The 12,619-nt window shown below is 34.1% G+C and overlaps 1 protein-coding gene and 1 pseudogene across 3 annotated transcripts in view; one reads left to right on the top strand and one right to left on the bottom strand.

Annotated features, from left to right (window-relative positions):
- NCAM2 (neural cell adhesion molecule 2) overlaps positions 1-12,619 on the top strand; it is a 494,626-nt gene that overhangs the window by 333,993 nt on the left and 148,014 nt on the right. The window lies entirely within an intron of this gene.
- Positions 5,332-5,940, bottom strand: LOC308653512 (chromobox protein homolog 3-like; annotated as a pseudogene). Its single transcript has one exon. The product of its transcript is annotated as a chromobox protein homolog 3-like (transcript).

The raw sequence follows: 12,619 nt of genomic DNA on the forward strand, positions 1-12,619 counted from the left end.
ATTTTATTTTATCTCTGTGATTTTTTCAGACTTAGTAAAATGATTGATTTTTGTCTCAATTGCTCTTCATTTATTAATGCTAAAACAGGAGTTATATGCATTTTTTCTTACCCTGACCAACATTTAATTTTATGACTGCTTATTTTGCTTGTTTTAAAAACTTCATTTATATAATAAGCATTGTATATATAAACATTTCTGGTCATATATTAATAAGCAAATTTATAATTTCATTTGAATAAATGCATATCTATTTTAATACTTCATTTCTAAGGAAACTGACTTTTTTATTAATAAAACAACTTTAACACTTCTATATGTCTACAAAAACAATCATTCTTTCTTTGATAACTTAGACATTTTTATGGAGATTAATATCTGAAATCTAAATATCTACATGAAATTATGCCTAATAATAACAGTTATTTATGGAAAATTATATAAAGGTAAAAAATGGCTATTACAACATAATGTTATTGTACTTCATGTGTCATATGAGGAAAGACATATTTGATAAAGAGAAAGATTAATATTAGTAAGATGAATAAGTCACCTTGCTTATAACAAATCTTCTATTATGGTCAGAATTATTATATCATTAATAAACATTAAATTAAAGGGAAACCTGGTATATTCTAAGAAGTCATACACAGGCATTTCTTAATATGATTTGACTTGAAGGTCATAAAATATGCCAAGATTTATGCATAACTTGGTTGTTGAAATTTAATACAAAAAATGCACACCAAGTGTTACAGCTAATTGGCAATAAGCATTCATCTAATTTAGTATTCCATGTGGCCATTTGAATTCCCATGGTACATGGACTGAATCCAGTTAATTGCCATAGCTGATTCTGCATATGACTGAACATACAGTACTGGATCTATGAAATCATTAATTGAATTATCCTCTAAATGTGCCAAAGGATATATTAGCTTTTACTCCCTTGGTAGTTTCCTTCTGAATAAATCAAATGAGAAAATTCAAACGCTTGGAAAAAAATGTTAAGGTGTTTCAATTTTTTATTGCAGTTAATTCTCAACTAATTTAAGGAGCTAACATCTTCACAAGATAGGCAGAGTTTTAAAATGATAATGTATTACAATAGAAAAAAAAATAAAACCTAGAATGGAGTCCAAACTTTTGAAACATAATACAAATGAAGATATATTTTTCCTCTTCTGCTAAATAATTTACAACAGTTAGAATATATACTTATCCTCCAGTCATTAATTTTATAATTATATATGGAGCACCTATTGTGTGTCAACTATAAATTCAGTTGCTGTATATAGAACTACAAGGAAAGTACCCACCCTTCAATTAAGGAGACAGAACATGAAACTATCTGATTATTTATATGATGCTTCTAATAAATGCCTCATTAGGTGATTCCATCATTATGTGAACATCACAAAGTGTCTGTAGATCAACTAAAGAGGCTAAAATGTCACTAGGCATAAAATCCTACATGACCACCATTGTATAAAAGGTCCGTATTTAACTAAAATACAATTATGTCCTGTAGTTATGTTGTGCAGGACAATACATATATTTGTAATTTTAAAATATTTAAATTCATTTTTCATTTATTTTATAATATCCTTTCATTTGATTCACTAAGTAGATATTATAATTTTCTCAAAATGGGACGGAGCAAATGATTAAAAGGAGGAAAGGTTTATGGGTAGCTAGGATTTAAGGAGCACAGTTAAGCTAACTGGAGAAAAAGTCACAAAGATAGGCATTGGTCAATTTATATTCATCTCTGACACCATAATAAAAGTTGGGTACTAACATTAGCTTAATGTAGAAACAGGTAGGTCTGTAAACTAGTAAGGGGCTTCTAAAATAGACCTGGTAGTGACCATGACCTAGATAGGAGAGCTAAGAGTAGATACTGAGAAAAGGGAAAGATGTTCCTTTAGATTGTGTTTCAGTAGTGAGAAATGAATGACGAAACTTGAAAAATAAAACCTCCATTACACATTACAAAATCTGTTACTATTATTTGTGGTTGTTAAAATGCTAAAGAAACAAATTTGAGAACTGCACTTCACAGAGCATCAAGCCCAGTAAAGAGCCTTGCTCTCATCCTGAGTGTTGTTTACAGGATAAAACACATGATATCATCAATGTGATTTTAAAAGACTTAAATTTATTTTTCATTGGTGTTCATTCATTTTTCAAATAATACCTTTTCTATTTGATTCAGTAAGTGGAGAGCCCAAGTTCCTGTGGTGAATTGCCTGATAATATTATTCATGACCTATGGCAGAATTAGGTCAAAGATTTCATATTTCAATTCCCAGAGCCAGTGGTGTGGTTGTTATCACCTTTAGCTTGCTTTTGAGCTGGCAGAATTCAGGTAAAGGTCAGAATACAGGAAGCACTAAGACTGTGCTTAGGTCACACATACCAACTGCAAATAAATCATGTTCAGAAGATAGATTTCAAAGCCTGAGCAGAAATGACAAGAGAAAGAGTATGGTTTGCATTAAGCAAGTAATCAAGTCAGAAAATCCCATACAATGACAGAATGCAGTAATGAATAGCAGCTATAAGTCCAGATCTACATCTCAGCAAGAAAGAATAAAAAAGAAAACAAAAGGTGATATTTATCAAAACAGGTACAACTAGTTACCAACTCTGAGATCAGACTTGGAAGTTTCTTTTGTATTTCCAGGTATTAACAGGATTGGGCATGGGAAAAGTTTGTTCTGAACACAACATTGAAGAAGGTGACAGATTCAGACACAGGCCCTCACTTTGATTCTGGTAACTCTAAATCAGAAATTCAGTCAAGGTCATGGACATAAGAATTGTTTAAATGTTCTATCTCAGCCTTCTGCTTGTACAGCTGCCGTTTAATTAAATCTAGATAATTTCTCCTTAGGGAACATTTCACGGCAATAGTAGGTGAAAGAAACATGGTTCCTTGAATTTTTTTTTAAGTCTGCATTTGTATTATTTCCTCTTTAAATATCCTTATTCTTACAGTTTAAGCTGTAACTCATTACAATTTTATTAACATTTAATCATCAAGAAGATTTGGGACTAAAAATAAATCAATATTTTTACCACCTAGAACTACTATAGTATTTTTCCTTATAGAATCTCTGTTTGTAAAGAGGCTTTCCTATACATGGAATAAATAGCACTGTCCCAAAAAATTTATACAATTTTGCCAAAAACGAATGTCACATTTGATTTGGTCCGATGCATTTTATAAATGGTAGAAATTATATTTAAATATAAAATATAAAACTCAAATTCCTGTGTCCTTTCCTAAATTATCTTAGAGTTTAAGGAATTTAGAAACCAATTATCAAGTTCAACTTAATTCTTAAAAAAAAAAAAGAAAAGAAGAAAGAAAGAAAGAAAACAAAAGAGAACATCCAAACTGCTACAGAACATAAGGGTCTTGACAACTGTAAAATTCTTTTACATTTTTACATCTGCTATTATGTCAGTGTGTGTATGTACATAAGTATATACATGTGGCCAGATTCCCTCTCTCTTTTATTTTTTGAAGTCTCATATGAGGTAAAGTGTGATCTTTTTTTAATATTTTTTTTAATTTATATGTGACAACAGAATGCATTACAATTCTTATTACACATATAGAGCACAATTTTTCATATCTCTAGTTGTATACATAGTATATTCACACAAATTCCTGTCTTCATACTTTGGATAGTAATGATCATCACATTCCATCAGCATTAATTACAGCATTCCCCCCTCCTTTTCCCTCTATCCCCTCTACCCTATCTGGAGTTTATCTATTCCTCCCATGCTCCTGCTCCCTAACCCACTATGAATCAGCCTCCTTATATCAAAAAATATATTCTGCATTTGTTTTTTGAGGATTTGCTAACTTCACTTAGCATTATCTTCTCTAACGCCATCCATTTACCTGCAAATGCCATGATTTTATTCTCTGATATTGCTGAGTAATATTCCTTTGAGTATATATGCCACATTTTTTTACCCATTCATTTTTTAAAGGAATATAAAACTATTTATTGACCATTGTTCACCAGTATTTACAATAAAGTAAACAATATACAGTTGGGTAACTTTCTGATTACTACAAAGTTATTTTCCTAGCTTGTGTTGAACCAGTAATCCAAATACTGAAAAGATTGAGCCTGAATGTTAAGGATGAACTGGGGTGACGAAAACACATCAATAGTTTAGACTGTAAAAATTCCCTCACCAATTTATGTGAGCAGGCTATAAATTGCCAACATCTCTAGCCATCTGATCAGGTTTCCATGAGCCAAATCTTAAAGACATTCCATAAATTATGACCTTTTAGTATGCAGATTTCAACTTTAAAAAAAAATGGCTAACTAGAAGAACTATTAACATGCCTACTTCATTCTTCAATGATTTTAAGACAAATTAGGATTTGTCTAGTTTACTTGCCCGGGTGCAGAAGTTGTATAGTGATAGTATTTTTCCTTTCAGGAATTTTGCAAATAAAACTGTTGCATTTATGTGACGACAAATGTAAATTTAATGTGCTTTTAATTATCTAATTTAAAGTGTCTGATTAACTACAGAATCACTTATTTAATCTGAAAGGTTAAGTTTAGGGAAAATTTCAATTTAACTTGAAGTGACGTTTCTTAGGTTGCAGAGGATTATGGCATCTCAGGAACATGGGTTTACTACCCATTGTTTTTTGTGTTGGTGAATGTTTACAAAACCAAAACCATTATGTAAGTATTTTATCTACACATGCACACACACACACACACACAAACAAATAAACAAAACCCCCAAAATGGTCCTTAGGCATATTAGTTAAAAACAAGTTCTGAGTAATAACTACAGAAATTTCCCCAACTTTTAGAAAAGCAGAGGAAATATACCATCTTATCAAATGCTCTTTTCTGATGAAGAAAGCAACTACAGAAAGCTTTTATTTGCTCAAAGTAACCAGTGCTATTGATGCAAAACAAAAAAAATAAAACCCAACAACTCCCCAATACTACTTTCAAAACCAACATATCAAACTTGATTTTCATTAGAATGTAGTTATTTTTTCACACTAGTAAATCAAAAACGAAGACCCAGATTTTATATTTATATATATATATATATATATATATATATATATATATATATGTGTGTGTGTGTGTGTGTGTATGTGTGTGTGTATGTATTTATATATATGTATATATGTATTTATATATGTGTGTATGTGTGTGTGTGTGTGTATGTATGTATATGTATGTATGTATATATATATATCAATGCAAATAGCTATTGAGCTTCATCTTCTGGACAAGAATGCCAAGTTAGTCTCTCTTCATAAAAAGCAATTACAATTTAAGGACACTTCATATTTGCTTCTTTTGCCAGCACCAAGTCTGCCTCATCTGAATCTTTCCATTTCATAAGAAACATCAATTCTCCACTGTTGTCTGTGGCACCAATTATTCGTTCAGGATCAAGGCCTCTGGCAAAGCCTCTTGGTTTGTCAGCAGCATCTCTTTTCTTCTTTGACTTGCTATCATCAGATTCACTGTCAGATAAAGATTTTCTTTTGGTACCATCTTTTTCTTTACCAGCTTTTTGAGAATTAAGAACTGCCTCAATTCACTCTGGACAATCTAAATTTTCTTCTGGTTCCCAAGTATTGTCAGCATCTGTAAATCCCGTCCACTTCAGAAAGTATTCCACCTTTCCATTTACTACATGTCAGTCTAGGACTTTTTCTACCACAAATTCTTAAGGCTCTGCCTCTTCAACTTTTCTACTCTTTCCATTCTGTTTCTTTCCCATTTTTTGCAATGTAGTTTTATTGGAGGACACTTTTTTAAATTGCAGACTTGAAGAGCTATAATCACCACCTCCAATGCTCCAGGTCGCGGATCTGCAGCCTCTCCAGCCCTGTGTGCCTCAAGCTCTAGTCACATCAGACGGGGGAGGGGCAGGGGCCTTTTATCCATTCATCTATTGAAGGGCATCTATGGTTGGTTCCACAGTTCAGCTATTGTGAATTGTGCTGCTATAAACATTGATGTGGCTGTGTCCTTGAAATAGGCTGTTTTTAAAGTCCTTTTGGTATAAAAGGAGGAGTGGGATAGCTAGGTCAAATGGTGGTTCCATTCCCAATTTTCCAAGAAATCTCCATAATACTTTCCATATTGGCTGCATATTGCAGTCCCACCAGCAGTGTATGAGTGTACCTTTTTCCCACATCCTCACCAACACTTATTGTTGTTTGTATGCATAATAACTGCCATTTTGACTGCACTGAAATGAAATCTTAGAGTGGTTTTAATTTGCATTTCTCTAATTGATAGTGATGATGAAGATGATGAACATCTTTTCATGAATTTGTTGATTGATTGTATATCATCTTATGAGAAGTGTTTCTTTGGGTCCTTGGCCCATTTATTGATTGGGTTATTTGTTTGTTTGTTTGTTTTTTGGTGTTTAGCTTTTTGAATTCTTTATATACGCTAGTGATTAGTGCTCTATGTGATGTGTGAGGGGTAAAGATTTGCTCCCAAGATTTAGGCTCCATATTCACCTCACAGATTGTTTCTTTTGCTGAGAAGAAGCTTTTAAGTTTGAGTCCATCCCATTTGTTGATTGTTGATTTTAATTCTTGTACATAGAAGTCTTATTAAGGAAGTTGTGGCCTAATCCCACATGTTGGAGATTAGGGCCTACTTTTTCTTCTATTAGACACAGGGTCTCTGGTTGTATTCCTAGTCCTTGATCCATTTTGAGTTGAGTTTTGTGCACGGTTAGAGATAGGGTTTAATTTCATTTTGTTGCATATGGATTTCCACTTTTCCCCGCACCATTTTTCGAAGAGCCTATCTTTTCTCCAATGCATGTTCTTGGCACCTTTGTCTAATATAAGATAATTGTAGTTTTGTGGGTTAGTCTCTGTGTCCTCTATTCTGTACCATTGGTTACCACTCTGTTTTGGCACTGATACATGCTTTTTGTTACTATTGCTCTGTAGTATAGTTAAAAATATAGTGATGCCACCTGCTTCAATTCCTTCTAAGGATTGCTTTACCTATTCTGGGTCTCTTATTTTTCCAGATGAAATTCATGATTGCTTTTTCTGTTTCTATGAGAAATGTTATTGGAATTTTAATCAGAATTGCATTAAATCTATATAGTGCTTTTGGAAAAATGGTCATTTTGATAATATTAATTATGCCTATCTAAGATCAAGGTAGATCATTCCATCTTCTAAGGTCTTCTTTGATTTCTTTCTTTAGGTTTCTGTAATTTTCATTATATAGACCTTTCACCTATTTTGTTAAGTTGATTCCCAAGTATTTCATTTTTGTTTTGAGGCTATTGAGAATGGGGCAGTTTTCCTCATTTCCCTTTCTAAGGATTTGTCACTTATATACAGAAATGCTTTTTATTTATGGGTATTGATTTTCTATCCTGCTACTTTGCTGAATTCATTTACTAATTCTAAGAGTTTTCTGGTGGAACTTTTAGGGTCTTCCAGGTATAGAATCATATTATCAGCAAATAGGGCCAATTTGAGTTCTTCTTTTTCTATATGTATCCCTTTAATTTCTTTCATCTAATTGCTCTGTCCAGTGTTTCAAAAACTATGTTAAATAGAATGGTGAATTAGGGCATCTCTATCTTGTTCCAGTTTTTAGAGGGAATGCCTTCAATTTTTCTCCATTTGGAATGATGTTGGCCTGGGCCTTAGCACAGATAGCCTTTATGATGTTGAGATATAATCCTCTTATCCCTAGTTTTGCTGTGTTTTGAACATAAAGGGGTGCTGTATTTTGTCAAATGCTTTTTCTGCATCTATTGAGATGATCATATGATTCTCATCTTTAAATCTATTGATAAGATGAATTACATTTATTGATTGCTGCATGTTGAACCAACTTTGCATCCCTGGGATGAATCCCACTTGATCATGGTGCAACATCTTTTTGACATGTTTTTGTATTCAATTTGCCAGAATTTTATTGAGAATTTTTGCATCTATGTTCATTAGAGATATTGGTCTGAAGTTTTCTTTTTTTGATGTGTCTTTGACTGGTTTTGGAATCCGAGTGATATTGGCCTCATACAATGAGTTTAGAAAAGTGCTCCTTCTTTTTCTATTTCCTGAAATAAATTGGATAGTATTGCTATTAGTTCTTCTTTAAAGATCTTGTAGAACTCACCTATGTATCTATCCTGTCCTGGGCTTTTCTTGGCTGGTAGACTTTTGATGGCACCTGCTATTTCATCATTTCCTCTGTTTAATTTGTGTATATCATCCTGACTCAATTTGGGCAAATTATATGACTAGAAATGTGTCGATGCTTTATATTTTCTATTTTATTATAGTGCAGGTTTTAAAATAATTCTAATTATTTTCTGTATTTCTGTAGTGTCTGTTCTGATATTTCGTTTCTCATCACATATGTTAGTGACTTGAATTTTATCTCTACTTTCTCTTCGTTAGTATGGCTAAGGGTCTGTCAATTTTATTTATTTTTTCAAAGAACCAACTTTTTTTCTGTTAATTTTTTCAATTGTTTCTTTTGTTTCAATTTCATTGATTTCAGCTCTGATTTTAATTATTTCCTGTTTTCTGTTGCTTTTGGTGTTGATTTGTTCTTCTTTTTCTAGGGCTTTGAGATGTAGTCTTAAGTCATTTATTGTGTTGACTTTTTCTTCTTTTAAGGAATGAACTCCATGCAATGAACTGCTTTCATAGTGTCCCAGAGATTTCAATACGCTGTATCTGTGTTCTCATTCACCTCTAAAAACTTTTTAATCTCCTCCTTGATGTCTTCTGTAGCCCATTGTTTATTCAGTAGCACATTATTTAGTCTCCAGGTGTTGGAGTGGATTTTATTTCTTATTTTATCATTGATTTTTAATGTCATTCCACGATGATCTGATAGAATGCAGGGTAGTATCTCTACTTTTTTTATATTTGCTAAGAGTTGCTTTGTGGCATAGTGTATGGTCTGTTTTAGAGAAGGATCCATGTGCTGCTGAGAAAAAAAGTATATTCTCTGGTTGAAGGTTGAAATATTCTATATATGTCAGTTAAGTCTAAGTTGTTGATTATACTATTGAGTTGTATAGTTTCTTTGTTCAGCTTTTGTTTGGAAGATCTATCTAGTGATGAAAGAGGTTTGTTAAAGTCACCCAAAATTATTGTGTTGTGGTCTATTTGACTCTTGAACTTGAGAAGAATTTGTTTGATGAACATAACTGCTCCATTGTTTTTTATTTGATATATTGTATCTTTCATTTCAAGGATTTCTGACTGGCTTTTTATAATTATTAAATCTTGTTGGTGTATGGTTCCCTTGATCAGTATGTAGTGTCCTTTTTTATCCTTTTTGATTAATTTTAGTTTGAAGTCTACTTTATTTGATATGAGGATGGAAACCCCTGGTTGCTTCCACGGTCCATGTGAGTGGTATGATTTTCCCAAACCCTTCACCTTCAGTCTGTGAATGTCTTTTTCTATGAGAGGTGTCTCTTGGAGACCACATATTTCTGGGTCTCTCTCTCTTTTTTTTTTTAATCTAGTCTGCTAGTTTATGTCTTTTGATTGGTGAATTTAGGTCATTAACATTCAGGGTTATTATTGAGACATGATTTGTATCCCCAGCCATTTTTGTTTATTTTTGGTATTTAATGTGACTTGGTTTCTCCTCTGATTAGATTTTCCTTTAGTGTAATCCCTCCCTCTGCTGATTTTTATCATTGTTTTTCATTTCATTGTTTTTCATTTTCTCTTTTTGGAATATTTTGCTGAGGATGTTCTATAGTGCAGACTTTCTCGTTGTAAATTCTTTTAACTTTTGTTTATCATGGAAGGTTTTTATTTCATCATCAAATCTAAAAGCTTAGTTTTGATGGGTATAAGATTCTTGGTTGACATCCATTTTCTTTCAGAGCTTGGTATATGTTGTTTCACAATCTCCTGGCTTTGAGGGTCTGTTTTGAAATATCTGCTGAGATACAAATTGGTCTCCCCAAATATGTGTGATCTGATTTCTCTCTCTTGGGCTTTTAAGATTCTATTCTTATTCTGTATGCTAGGCATTTTCATTATAATGTGCATTAGTATAGTTCTGTTGTAATTTTGTACATGTGATATCCTGTAAACCTCTTGTCTTTGGTTTTCCAATTCTTTCTTCATGCTCGGGAAATTTTCTGATATTATCTCATTGAAGAGACTGTGCCTTCCTTTGGTTTGAAACTCTGTGCTTCCTCTATCCCAATAACTTTTAGATTTGGTCTTTTGATGCTGTCCCATAATTCTTGGGTGTTCTGTTCATGATTTCTAACATTCTTCATTGTGTGATCAACTTTATTTTCCAGCTTGTATACTTTGTCTGCATTATCTGATGTTATTCTTCCAAGTGATCTATTCTTTTGGTTATGCTTTCTATTGAGTTTTTTATTTGATATATTGTATCTTTCATTTCAAGGATTTCTGACTGGCTTTTTTTCTTTCAGGGTCTCTATCTCATTTGAAGTAATCCTTTGCTACCTGTATTTGCTCTCTTATCTCATTGTTGGAGTGATAAATTTTTGCTTGTATTTGCTCAGTTAGGTCATTCTTTAATTCACAGATCATTTTAATAATCGACCTTCTGAACTCTTTCTCTGACATTTCATCAACTTCGCTGTCCTTAGGTTTTGTTATTATAGTGCCCTGGTTTGTTTGAGGCACTTTCCTCCCTTGTTTTTATATGTTGTCTATGTGTCTTCCTTTCTTGCAGTGTGGATCTGAAATATTACAGTTTCTTCCCTATATTCTTGTAGTACCTGTGCAGATTGTCTGTAACTCACCTTGCTGTTGGGCTTCCAGACCCTGCTGGTGTCCCTCAATGGATGCTACTGCATCCTGTATGGGACCTGAGTAAGTTGGAGTGGTTGGGTCTGGACCACTGGGCTTGACCTCCCACAGTAGTTTGCTGGTAGGAAGGGGTGGTCCTGCACCAAAGGCTAGGCTCTGGCAGTGTCTGCCCCACCAGGGGGAGAGGTGATCTGGGCCTAGTGAAATCCTGCATCCTGCCAGGGCTGTTGTGAGCCATCTGGGGTGGATCTCGGTAGTAGTTCACTGATCAGAAGTGCACTGGTCAGAAGGGGTGGTCCTGCACAAGAGAGTAGGCTTTGGCAAGTGTATCCCCCACTGGGATAGGGGTTGACCTGGCCTGCTGTGCACTTGGGCCCTGCAGAGGCCGGTGTGGCTGGATTTGGGCTGCTGGGCTTGACCTCCCAAGGTAGTCTGCTGGTAGGAAGGGGCGGTCTTGTGACAAAGGCTAGGCTCTGGCAGTGTCTGCCCTGCAGGGGGAGGGATGAACCCGGCCTACTGAAATCCTGGATCTGGGTGTGGGCTATTGTGAGCTCTCTGGCACAATGTGATCTTTTGCTATATGGAAAAGAGTGTGAGATGATTTAATCAAACCAATTAACATATATGTGATATCATGTACTTATCAGCTTTTTGGTGAGAACATTTGAAATTAGCTTTTATAGCATTTAAGATATACATATGATACATGATTATTAACTATAGTCGCCATAATGTGTCATAGACACTTTTAGTTAGCTTTTTCACTCCTGTGACTGAAAGATCTGACCAGAACAACTGTAAAGAAAGAAAACTTTTTGGGGAAGACTCTTGGGGCTCAAGGTGAGGCAGTACATCTTGGTGGAAGAGTGTGGCAGAGGGAAGCAGCTCACCTGAAGATCAGAGGAACTCCACTCTGCAGATACAAATATATACCCCACAGCCACAACTAATTCCCACATCCTGCAGCCACACCCTACAACTTCAGTTACCACTCAGTTAATCCCTATCAAGAGATTAATTTACTGATTGGGTTAAGACTCTTACAGCCCAATCATTTCTACTCCAAATGTTCTTGCATTGTCTCACATGTGAGCTTTCAGGGGACACGACATCTAAATCATAACAGATACCAAAAATTTATTATGTTGTCTAAGTGAATCTTTGAGCCCATTTGCCCTTTGAACTCCATTAGATCTTGTTCCCCTTACTCCCACTACAGCCTTGGGTAACTAACATCCTATTGCTCTTTTCCTTCAGTTTCACAATTCTAGATTCTATGTGTGAGTGAGATAATACACTGTCTCTCCATGCATTGCTTATTTCACTTATCATAATGCATTCCATTTTCATCACAGATGTCAGAATTTTTTTAATGGCTAAATAATATTCCATTATGTATATATGCCACATTGTTTTAAATATTTATTTTTAAGTTGTAGTTGGACATAATACCTTTATTTTATTTATTTATTTATTTTTATGTGGTGCTGAGGATTGAACACAGGGCCCCACGAGTGCTCTACCGCTGAGGCACAACTCCAGCCCTGCCACATTTTTATTTTTATTCACCTCCCTAAGGATATTTAGGTTGATTCCATATCTTGGCTTGTGAATAATGCTGAAATAAACATGAAAATGTCAATAAATTTTATCATATTCATTTCAGTTTCTTTGGATAGATGTCTAAGAATAGGATTGTAAGATTGTATATTATTTAACTTTTAATTTTCTGGGAGACCCTCCATAAAGTTCCGAATGAACACTGTACTTATATTCTCA

Source organism: Spermophilus citellus (assembly GCF_964194105.1).
Source record: "Spermophilus citellus genome assembly, chromosome: 7".
NCBI lineage: Eukaryota > Metazoa > Chordata > Mammalia > Rodentia > Sciuridae > Spermophilus > Spermophilus citellus.